This window comes from Salvelinus sp. IW2-2015, unplaced genomic scaffold (genome assembly GCF_002910315.2).
Source record: "Salvelinus sp. IW2-2015 unplaced genomic scaffold, ASM291031v2 Un_scaffold6131, whole genome shotgun sequence".
Classification (NCBI taxonomy): domain Eukaryota; kingdom Metazoa; phylum Chordata; class Actinopteri; order Salmoniformes; family Salmonidae; genus Salvelinus; species Salvelinus sp. IW2-2015.
Window position 1 is genome coordinate 1 of NW_019947395.1, and position 12,566 is coordinate 12,566.

The following is a 12,566-nucleotide window of genomic DNA, read 5'->3' on the forward strand; positions in this document are numbered from 1 at the left end:
TTACATAATGACAATTTTAATGTTTTGTTTGAAGACTTCTATGTGTAATGTTTACTTTTAATTTTTATTGTTTATTTCACTTTTGTATATTATTTACCTCACTTGCTTTGGCAATGTTAACACGTTTTCCCATGCCAATAAGTCCCTGAATTGGTGGGCGATTACAGCACAAATCCCAGCGGTGGTGGCTGTATCATCCAGTCAGAGGTTTCGGTCACTCTGCTCTTGGCATGTATGTATTGGACGGTGTCTATTAATTCGTTATGAAGTACTTACTGCAGAAAAGAGTTCTCGATCAGTCTGAGCAGTGCGATATGCCAGTTAAATAAGTTGGTGACATTTAGCTTGATTTATAAAGTTGTTTAAGGTTAATATCTGTGAGTGGCGGCGGTGCTCTAAGGGATATCTATATAATCAGTATACTATAAAGATGTTGGTCACCAGCCGCTGTTTGGCGCTATGTAACACATTTATTTAAATTACATCTCATTGCATCTCATCTCAGACATCTCATTTCTAACCGATAATGGGGCTGCTCATTGTATGTGATTTAGTGTCGCTATCAGGACTAACTTTCTTATGATTATTCCAGTTCACCTATGGGCAAAAGGAGAATTGACGAGTGTACGGCGTCTCATCCGGCGTATTGTCTGTTTCTATGCCATATGTAAAAATAGTAATTTTTGAAATCATGGATGTCAGTCCTTGTCTATAGCTCTGTCTATGAATTTGAGAGTGGTTACATTTCTTCCGGCCCATCCGCTCAGCTTTTTACCGAAGAAGGAAGCAGGGAGGACGTTATGTTTCTACTGATGATTCCCACTTGAAGAAATAAGATTGCAGATTAAATACACACCCAAAATATGTTACAGATACTATAAATGTCACATCACTCAGACAGTTAGTGAATATCCAGCACAGCAATCAATCATTCAAATGTATTTTACAAAAGCCCTTTTTACATCAAAGATAATAACCACAGTGGTTATAGAGGGTGCAACAGTTCAACACCTCAGGGGCAAATGTCAGTTGGCTTTTCATAGCTGAGCATTCATAGGTTGAGAGAGTCGAAACAGCAGGATCGGGACATGGTAGCACATCCATTGAAACGGGTAAAAAAATCTGTGGAAAAACAATTCCACTCCGATTCCCTTTATGGATGGGTGTATCTTTGAGTTCGCTGTTGAATGGCCTGCTCCTCCATTTTCAGAACACCAGCCCGCTCCCCCAAAGTGATCGATAGTATATCTTGGCTCGCTCTGTGATGATTSTGATTCTGAGCTCTCAGGTTCATACAGCGAGTTCTGGTCTTCACTGATCTCRCTCTCCGTCAGCTCCATCTGTGGCGTATAGGGGCAGGACTCGGTTGTATACTGATGGTCGTTAGCTCAATCTAGCTGGGCCCCAAGTTCTTTAGTGCTGGTCCCAGTGGACCTCTTCTCCACCGCAGCACAGGAACACTGCCACACAGGGGTCAGTTTGGCATGCTGTACTAACCATTCTTTCCTGTTGGTAGATAACAATTAAGGCATCTATTAGGCTATAGTTAGTTGAAGTCGGAAGTTTACATACACCTTAGCCAAATACATTTAAACTCAGTTTCACAATTCCTGACATTTAATCCTAGTAAAAAGTCCCTGTCTTAGAACAGTTAGGATCACCATTTCATTTTAAGAATGTGAAATGTCAGAATAATAGTAGAGAATGATTTATTTCAGCTTTAATTTCACATTCACAGTGGGTCAGAAGTTTGCATACACTCAATTAGTATTTGGTAGCATTGCCTTTAAACATTTTGGGTAGCCTTCCACAAGCTCCCCACAATAAGTTGGGTGAATTTTGGCCCATTCCTCCTGACAAGAGCTGGTGTAATTGAGTCAGGTTGTAGGCCTCCCTGCTCACACACGCTTGTTCAGTTCTGCCCACAAATTTTCTATAGTATTGAGGTCAGGCTTTGTGATGGCCACTCTCAATACCTTGACTTTGTTGTCCTTAAGCCATTTTGCCACAATTGGAAGTATGCTTGGGGTCAATGTACATTTGGAAGACCCAAGCTTTAAATTCCTGACTGATGTCTTGAGATGTTGCTTCAATATCCATATAATTTTCCTCCGTCATGATGCCATCTATTTTTGAAGTGCACCAGTCTCTCCTGCAGAAAGTACCCCCACAACATGATGCTGCCACCCCCGTGCTTATGTTGGGATGGTGTTCTTCGGCTTGCAAGCCTCCCCCTTTTTCCCTCGAAACATAACGATGGTCATTATGGCCAACAGTTCTATTTTTGTTTCATTAGACCAGAGGACATTTCTTCAAAAAGTACGATCTTTGTTCCCATGTGCAGTTGCAAACCGTAGTCCTGGCTTTTTTATGGGGTTGTGGAGCAGTGCTTCTTCCTTGTTGAGCGGCCTTCAGGTTATGTCGATATAGGACTCGTTTTACTGTATATATAGATACTTTTGTGCCTGTTTCCTCCAGCATCATCACAAATCCTTTGCTGTTGTTCTGGATTGATTTTGCACTTTTCGCACCAAAGTACATTCTCTCTAGGAGACAGAACGCGGTCTCCTTCCTGAGCGGTATGCGGCTGCGTGGCCCCATGGTGTTATACTTGCGTAGTATTGTTTGTACAGATGAACGTGGTACCTTCAGGCATTTGGCAATTGTCCCAAGGATGAACCAGACTTGTGGAGTCTACAGTTTTTTTTCTGAGGTCTTGGCTGATTTCTTTTGATTTCCATGATGTCAAGCAAAGAAGCACTGAGTTTGAAGGTAGGCCTTGAAATATATCCACAGGTACACCCCCAATTGACTCAAATGATGTTAATTAGCCTATCGAAGCTTCTAAAGCCATGACATAATTGTCTGGAACTTTCCAAGCTGTTTAAAGGCACAGTCAACTTAGTGTATGTAAACGTCTAACCCACGAATTGTGATACAGTGAGTTATAAGTGAAATAATATGTCTGTAAACAATTGTTGGAAAAATTACTTGTGTCATGCACAAAGTAGATGTCCTAACCACTGCCAAAACTATAGTTCGTTAACAAGACATTTGTGATGGTTGGAAAAACGGTTTTAATGACTCCAACCTAAGTGTATGTAAACTTCCGACTTCAACTGTATATCAAGAATCACTGCATATACTTGAAATAAACAATAGCCTTAGAAATAACATGCCTCTGCCCAGTCTCCTCCTGCCCAGTCTCCTCCTGCCAGTCTCTCCTGCACAGTCTCCTCCAGATGAAAACATGTTCAGGGATGAAGATGTCATCCTGTAAACAAACGTTTAGTTAAGACAACTAAACCATACAGTTGGTATCAACAAGCTACCGTCTTGTATGCTTTGTCCAACACACACACACACACACGCACACACATACACACACACAGAGAGAGAAAATACAGGGACATTTATTTTTCAGCAAACATTAGCTATGTCAACTTCAGTCTAGCTAAATGAGGTGGAGCTAATAAAACATTCCAAAATCAAATCTGTCAACAAAAAATGTATTACAGTAACGTTACTTAACTATCTGAGGTGGAAGCTATCTCACGAACATTACCTAATAACACGAGTACACAGAAACTGTTGCAACTTTAGTTGCAGTTGAGTTGCTTGCTAACGTATTTTGCTGGGGGGTGTTACACAAAACACTTCAGACGCAATTAGCTAGTTACATTCACAACTAGAGTTACAACAAAGTTGTCCAGTATCTAACGTCAGCATAGTCAACAACATGCATGACCGGTTAACGTTACCTCAGGCTCCTGGCATTGCATTGACTCGCGTCGCCTCCTCTGTTCAGTTGCTTTTGCTTGACTCCAAAGTCAGCGATGTTGATGATGGTCGGTCGGTAACTACTACACCATAACCCTCTTAATGTCAAATGGAGGCGCAAGCAGAGGGCTTCAGCGTAGCCTATGACTCCTTTCCATTCGGAAACTCCAGTTGCCGCATAGAAATGCCCTTCATCGCGAAGTCTGACTCCACGAAGTGCTGTCTGCACATCCTACTAGCTCAAGCTGGCATGTCCTTCCTCTTCGGGACATGGAGCCACTTCTTCAAAAATGGTGGTTCCTTGGACAGCCGATGGTAGCTTACCAAGGGATTATTTTGGAGCCAATTCATACAGCCTGGCGCTATTGAAAGAGATTGCGTCAGTTCAAATCTGGTATCAGGACAAAATGTGATTCAGAGTCACCAAATATATTTTAAGTATTTTAATTCAACTCAAGCGATAAATGGTAAATGCAATTTTCGTATATACGGGTTCACGTATCCAGCGCAGGGTAGAACAGAGAACTGGCAGGAAGTACGTAAACAGCTGTTCTTATACCGTGATGACGTAGTTCCAACGCGTCTGTTGGCCTATCACAGTAGAGGCTGAGCGCGGTTTAAATTTGCTCAGCCTATGCTGGCACTCGGACTTGTCCAAGTCCCTAGTGCTCTCCTCTGTCCGCATCTGGTTGTTGGGTAGATAGAGTCCGTCTTGTGTCTCCCCGATTCTACACTCAACAGTCCCTTATTTGGTATTGTCCAGTGCCCTGACCTCCCTGGGTGGCCTAGAGATATGCACCCCTCCCTCTCCAGATTGACCACAGCTTTTTGGCTGTCACTCTATGTTGGTCAGTCTTTACACACATACATCTGTATTGTTTGTGTGTGTGTGTGTAACAAAACAATATTCATCTTCATACAATATGGTAGCAGGCTATAGGGCATAAACATAAACCTAACACTATCGTTCTATGTTTGAATTACTACTTATTGTTGCCATCTTCGTTGTCCGCACCTAAACTCACTCTCTTCAATTCACTCTCCGCGCGAATGCTCAATACCACAGACAATTTGCTATGGCAATTTAAAATGGCGTGACCATAGCTCAAATAAACCTTATCGGCGATCAAAATACAAAAAATAGAGATGTTTTATGTTAAATGGACATGTTTAGTGCTTAGATTTACTTCCTAAACGGTTCCTTTCCCCTTTAAATCAGATGCTACTGATATGGTGGACAGAGGTGTTCTCGACAATTTATCAAACTCGAATGGATTTGCAATACATAAGAGTAAAATATATTGTAACAGCTATTGTCTTTAATTTGGTATGGTTTAGAACACTTTGGCGTTTTAGATTTAGGAGTTGTGAAGAATACAACAATATGTTTTCCTGAGTTCACTCATGTTCCATAGATTGAGACTGAGAGAAAGAGATGGGGAGCAATTGCCTCAAAGGGAGGAGAGAAGATAGGGACACAACCGCTTTCTCCAAAAATAAAAGTTTGTCTTGGAGAAGAAAAAAGGGGAACACTGAAGGGAGGATCTCAGAGGACAACAGTCTCATCGGTGGAGAAACGACCTGTCAACAAAGGTGAGACCAATTTCCCTCAAATGGTTTGTCGGTTTGCCTTGTGTTGTAGTACAAGGTGAGGACACAGGGGCCAGTGTTACCTCTATTTCGCTCTTTGTCTCTCCTAGTCTTCCTAGCCAACAATCCCCGTTCTCCCCAGCATACAATCCCCAGTTTCCCTCACAGCTGAGGGTGGAAGCAATCTATGTGCCCCAGTGATCAACAATAATGAAGTAGGAGGTAGCATCAACATCACTCAGAACATCACTCAGAACATCATTCAGAACAACGGAAAAACATAACTCTTCCACTTTCTTTACATAGCTGTGAGGGAAAAGTATCCACCGGCACATTAAATTCATACTGTTCAATCAGTCACCTTCAGAACTGTAAGGAGAAGATCATATATTTTCCTTTTTTCCCAAATTCTAGATGACTCCTCCCAGGTTGCACAATGCAGTGACACACAAAAAAGGTAAGGTGTCAAACGTTTTACTTTGTGTGTGTGTGTGTGTTTAAAATAAAAGTTTTGTGGTTGAACCCTCTCTCTCTTTCTGCAGTGAGTTGCATGGTGATGTATTCTTCCTGTCCCCAGGTGTCAGAGACCCAGAGCGTGTCGAGGAACACACACTGCCATCCACTACCACCACAATATGAAGATAAAGACAAGGAAGACAAAATACATCTTTAATTATAAGCATATGCATTATTATGATTGCATGACGTAGGAGCTAATAGGTTATATTGCATTGCGTATTATGCATAGCATGCACATATAATGCATTATGAAGAGGGTATTCATAGGAGATGTTACCATAGATACAGTATAAGTAAGTGTGGACTCAAAATGAGTAGGATGAGGAATGGAATGAGTTGAAGATGACTACTGATAAAGGAGTAGAGGAGGAATAGTGAAGAATTAGTTGACTAGTGACAAATTAAGAAAAAAACTATGAAAACCCCACAGCACCTCACTAACCTTATAGTGGATTATTAGTAGACAGTTCATGAAACACCACCTCACTAGACCTTATAGTGGTTTATTAGTAGACAGTCTCATGAAAACACCACAGCACCTCACTAGACCTATAGTGGCTATTAGTAGACAGTCTCGTGAAAACACACATCACTAGACCTTATAGTGGTTTATTAGTAGACAGTCTCATGAAAACACCACACACACTCACTAGACCTTAGGGCTATAGTAGACAGTCTCGTGAAAACACCACCTCACTAGACCTTATAGTGGTTTATTAGTAGACAGTCTCATGAAAACACCACACCACCTCACTAGACCTTATAGTGGTTTATTAGTAGACATTCTCATCCATATGAGTGAAAGGTGGATAAGACTTCTTCATCTTATGCTCTAACTAAGCTGTTTTATTCTGACTCTGTCCTTACAGAACTCATACAGAGAGTTAAAGAGGAACATAAAGCCAGTCTGAAGAATAAGTTTAGGTTTGTGTTTGAAGGCACTGAAGAGGAAGAAACTTCCCTGAACAGCATCTACACACAGCTCTATATCACACTGGGAGAGAATGAAGGAGTTAATAAAGAACATGAGGTTTGGCAGATTGAATATACATCCAGGAGAGAAACATCGTCAGACACTCCAATCAACTCTAATGACATATTCAAACCCTTAGCTGGACAAGAGAACGAAGAGAAGAGACCCATCAAAACTGTGCTGACAAAGGGCATTGCTGGCATTGGAAAAACAGTCTCCGTGCAGAAGTTCGTCCTTGACTGGGCCGAAGGAAAAGCCAATCAGGATTTGGATTTCATCTTTGTGCTCCCTTTCAGAGAGCTGCATTCAATCAAAGATGATGAATTAAGTCTTCATGGACTTATAAATGACTTCCACCCTGAACTTACAGAGATAGAAAACGCAAAGATATATGCTACGAGCAAAGTTCTGTTCATCTTTGATGGTCTGGATGAAAAGCGACATCCACTAAAATTCAATACCAAGAGGGTGACTGATGTTACAAAGACAGGTAACAATGTAGATGTATTGGTGACAAACCTCATTGAGGAGAAGCTGCTTCCCAAAGCTCTGATCTGGATAACCTCTAGACCTGCAGCAGCCAATCAGATTCCCCGTAGATACATCAACCTGGTGACCGAAGTACGAGGGTTCGATGAGCGACAGAAAGAGGAGTACTTCAAGAAGAGGGTCAAGAATGGGGAAGTGGCCAGAAGAATCATTGCACACATTACAACATCAAGAACCTTCAAAATCATGTGCCACATACCAGTCTTCTGTTGGATTTCCGCTAAGGTTCTTGAGGAACTGTTGAGAGAAAATGTGAATGGAGAAATCCCTACAACTCTGACTGAGATGTACACTCACTTTCTGCTCATTCAAATACAACTGGCACAAAAGGATCCTGGGCATGAGAGAGATAAACAGAAGATCTGGGAATCAAATAAAGACTTCCTTCTGAAACTGGGAAAGYTAGCGTTTGAACATCTGGAGAAACGCAATCTCATGTTCTATGAGGAAGACCTGAATGAATATGGCATTGACATCAGTGAAGTTGCAGTCTACYCTGCGTTGTGCACAGAAATCTTTAAAGAAGAGAAGGTGTACAAAAAGAAGGTGTACTGCTTCATGCATCTGACCATTCAGGAGTTTGTTGCTGCCCTCTTTGTTTTCCACTGTTTCACAACCAAGAGCCTCAAGACGTCATCGAGCCTCAGGTCTTTCCTGATGGAAGGTTCAGAACCATATCTCAAAGCTATATTGGAGAAGGAGCCTGTAGACCTTCCCTTGGATGAGTTGGTGGAGATTGCCATGTACAATTCTGTGTCTAGAGAAAATGGAGAGATGGACATGTTCCTCCGCTTCCTTCTTGGAATGTCTATGGAATCYGTTCAGTGCCTCCTACAAGGCCTGCTGCCAAAGACAGAGAACAGTTCAGAGATTGTTAAAGAAATGAAGATAATACTTAAGGAGATGGATCTAATGGATGTCTCCCCTGAGAGGTGCCTCAATCTCTTCTCTTTGACTGAAGAAGTTAAAGACTATTCCCTACATGAAGACATTCAGAGATATCTGTCAGAAAAGGAAGCAGACAGAGAGCTCTCACCCGCTCATTGCTCAGTACAGGCCTATGTACTTCTGATGTCAGAGAAGGTGTTGGATGAGTTTGTCCTGAAGAAATATAAAACCTCCCAAAAGGGKTTTTTCAGACTTCTTCCAGCTGTGAGGAACTGCAGAAAGGCAATGTAAGAAAGATYGTCAAAATTCACACATTCCAAATAACAATGAATATACTGAATTGTTATTGTTTTCATTACCCATTACCTCTTTGACCCGAACTGCAATAGGCATRCTGTTGAGAAATCAGCATAGTCTGTATTTGGATGGCTGTTAGTATGGAACGTATGCACTGGTGTAGCTCAGTTTCTCCGGACCCCCATAAAGTCGGCATTTAGGACCCCCCCCAATGATGTGGTTATCTTCGGTAATATGGCACGACCTTGATCAGATAAAGCTTTTGTGCTGCGTTTTTGTGCACAACTTGGTCTTACCTTTTGTTTATCCATCTTGGACAATGCACTCACTCTCCAGCCGAGTCCGACCTGATTCACTAACTTTTWAAAAACTTGATAGCAAATTAACTGAGGAAGCAGAGGCAGGCAGCAATTAGATGCATGAAAACGATATTGTCTGATTCACCTACCACCCATGTAGATTGGACACCGTGCTTGCTACATGTGGAAATTAAAAAGGAGGGTTACTGTCAAAATTATTTCTTTAAATATTTTTATAAAATTCAGACACAGGTGTGAGATGACGGGCGCATGGGCCCCCAGAGTATACTAGACCCACTTAATCTCGCACGCCCAACTATAAGAGGTAGGCTACTTAACTGAATGTTATTTTCTTAGCCAGGCCCATCTCTTCAAAGAAAACACAATTTAATGATATCTCTACTTGAGCAAAATAATTAGTTTTGTTGTGATCACAAGAAAATCCTAATAATTTAGGTAAATAGCGCCACAGTCAGGGAGAAAAATCTTAATGTTCAATCATAAAGTGAGAACAATTAGTTTCCCTGGCTGATATGGCTGCTACTTTAACAGTAAAAAAAATACTTTCCAACCCTAGAATATAATTTCTCAACTGAAAACTCTCAATTTCTACTGGATATCCCCTTTAACGCTGGAATCCGCACARCGCCACTGTTCGCCCCAATACCTTTATTAGTGTTTGTTTTGTTATAAGAAACGGAGGCAGGAGTGTCTGACCAGCAATGAGTTGGGGGCAACAAAACAGTGTTTGATTGTGAAATAACTTATTTGTTGTTGTATATCCCAGAAGCGTGGCAGTTTCACCAAGAACGGACTCCAGCTTTAATGGTGCAGACGTTCTGACGGCATGATTTTTTTGGGGCCTGAATGTTTGGACTCTCCAGGATGATAAAGAAATCTAAAACAATTACGGTGTTTACAATCCTTTCTCAAATGGTTACTCATTTACCTAGCACTTGTCAATTTTATAATTACGTGCATGGAAATGCTTTTATTTCTATCAGGGGAAAAATAAGTAGATGCTTTTTCAAACATTGACTTTTGGAGGGCATGTAGCCTCGTGGCAGTAACGAAAGGTTGTTAGATCGAATCCTGAGCTGACAGGTAAAAATATGTCGTTCTGCCCCTGAACAAGGTAGTTCACCCACTGTTCTAGGCTGTCATTGTAATAAGAATTTGTTATTAACTGACCTGCCTAGTTAAATAAAATACAAAAATTACACTTGGAACCGTCAGGTTCGCTCGACCTTATTCATGGTTTTCTCACGCGTAAAGGTGGTGGAATTAAGTCAAGGGAGAATACGGCATATTTGTAGACACCCTCCACCACACCTTCATTTATTTCAAGCTCCACTCAAATTAAGTGGGTGAATAGTATTCAAGGTAAAAAAAATTGTCAGAGAAAAGCACATAAAAAGGGAATTCATCATTAAGCGTTACTCAGTAATCGCTTTGAAAGATAGGAAACTGTGCAGCCATCCAAGAATAATAGGGCAGAGGTAGCTAGCAGTTAACGTGGGCCAGAACCGCAAGGTTGCTGGTTTGAATCCCCGAGTTGACAGGTGAAAAGCAAGGCCCTTAACCCTAATCATCTTGTAAGTCTGCTAAATGATCAAATGTAGGCAAATGTAATTTTCCTGTGTTCTGCAGAATTGAAGCGTTTATCTGATATGATGTATGTGCACGTGGCTCGCTCTCTCAGTTACAAACTCACCAATTGAGAGAACTGCACTGATAGATTCAAGCTGGCTGGATTCAGAAGTGGATGTGCTCTGTACTGGACTGTCTAGCGAGACTGTAAACTGGAAGCACTGAGGTAATTAAGAGATTTTTTATTAGATTTTTTTTAATAGAAAATAAAAGTTACGTCAGCAAGTGCGTGTTGAATGTGAGGTGACATTTTATTTCTTGTATGTGTGTTTATTTCTTTGTCACTACAATGACCATTTAGGCAAACATTTGCCTCAAATTGACTTCACATGTGCAGTCGACTAGGAAACTCTGAAATCTTTGAGTTGCTAACTGGTTGTAGTTTTACGCGTGCCGCGTTCAATGTAGTGCAGTTCGGAAATGTAATAGTTTCTTTTCTGACTAGCACGTGAATGCGGCATTATCGAGCATCTGATGCAATATGCATATTTTAGTTCTGGGTGTCCAAGATTACATATTACTGCAAAACCATGTGCTAATGCCACACCGAACAAACATTTCTCATTATCGTCGCATCAGTCTGGTGACAGTGCTACGATATCAGTTAAGTTACGTGCATCTGTCCACAGAGGTTAAGTACATGGTATTTACCTGACGTTTATATAGCTATGTCTCACAAAACAATCTGCCTCAATGTGTTGATGAAACAAGCTGCCTTAAAATGCATTATATCTGCAATTGCAGTCTCTGCGGGAATGGACTCTCAAACGAGGAACGTCATAATTTGGTCTCCTCTATGAAAACAGTTCTCAGCTGCAACCTGAGAGAGCTGGGCTTGAGTAACTTCACACTGCAGGATTCTGTAGTTGAGGTACTCTCTACTGGACTAGGGAGTCAACACTGTAAACTGGAGATACTGAGGTCAGTAGTTTTTCTGTTAGTACATCAATTTGGACTGTGAATTCAAAGTCATTCATTGCTTTGTCAGGGGTTATTTGATTTACTAAATAAATGCAGGCGTTTTGATTTAGCATGTTGGGATCTTTGAATTACATACAAAATGCATGTTATAATAAAATGAAATCTTGTGTACAGGCTGAATCGAAATACACTAACAGACAACTTCTGTGAAGTACTAGTCTCAGCTATCAGCTCAAATTCCTCTCATCTGAAAGAGCTGGACATTGTTCACTGTGWCCTGATCSATTTAAGAGTGGAGCTGCTCTCCACTGGACTCAAAAGTCCACRCTGTAAACTGGAKAAATTGAGGTCAGTATGTTTCCTGTTCTCAGGTTTGTATTTCCTGAAGGACATAGCCTGATTATGTTCACTGATCTCCACAATCAACTCCATACTTTCAATGTTAAAGAAATATGATGGAGGATTTCTAAAACATCCCGTTGATGTTGTGGACAGGCAGTGATCAGGGGAAGGTTATACCTAAATTCCAAGACACTAAGTACATATTCCTTGGAGCAAGGTCAAAATAATTAAGAGGGGTGTCATTAAAGGCCAATGTTGATTTTAAAGACAGCTACAGAGTTCAACAGCTGATATAGGAGAAACTGTATGGATCAAAAACAGATCTGGGACACAGGCTAAAAGGTTTGGGCCAAATCCACAAAACAGGTGCTGAGTAAAACATTTTCAATTGTGGTGGTGACTGGCAGGGACTGGGGAATTTCTGTCTTCATATGTTTCTTTGAAATGTTTCATTTAGGCTCTATCATTCTGCTCATAACGAAAGTTGTGAAGCACTGGCGTAGCCCTTAAGACCATCCCCTCACACCTGAGAGAGCTGGATCTGAGTAACAATGCCTGAAGGATTCAGGAGTAAAGCTGCTCTCTGCTGGACTGGGGAATCCCCACTGTAAACTGGAGACTCTGAGGTTGGTAGTCTCTCTTTTCTATGTTTTGTTAATTATTTTGATTGAATAATAACGTTTGAAGAAACAACTGATTTGCATATACATTGAGCTTAATTTAATAAATTAGCATGAAATTACTCTTATCCAACACTC

At 41.0% G+C, this 12,566-nt stretch overlaps 1 pseudogene; it reads left to right on the plus strand.

Annotated features, from left to right (window-relative positions):
* Window positions 1–3,964: 3,964 nt before the first annotated feature.
* Window positions 3,965–12,224, plus strand: LOC112078721 (NLR family CARD domain-containing protein 3-like; annotated as a pseudogene).
* Window positions 12,225–12,566: the final 342 nt, after the last annotated feature.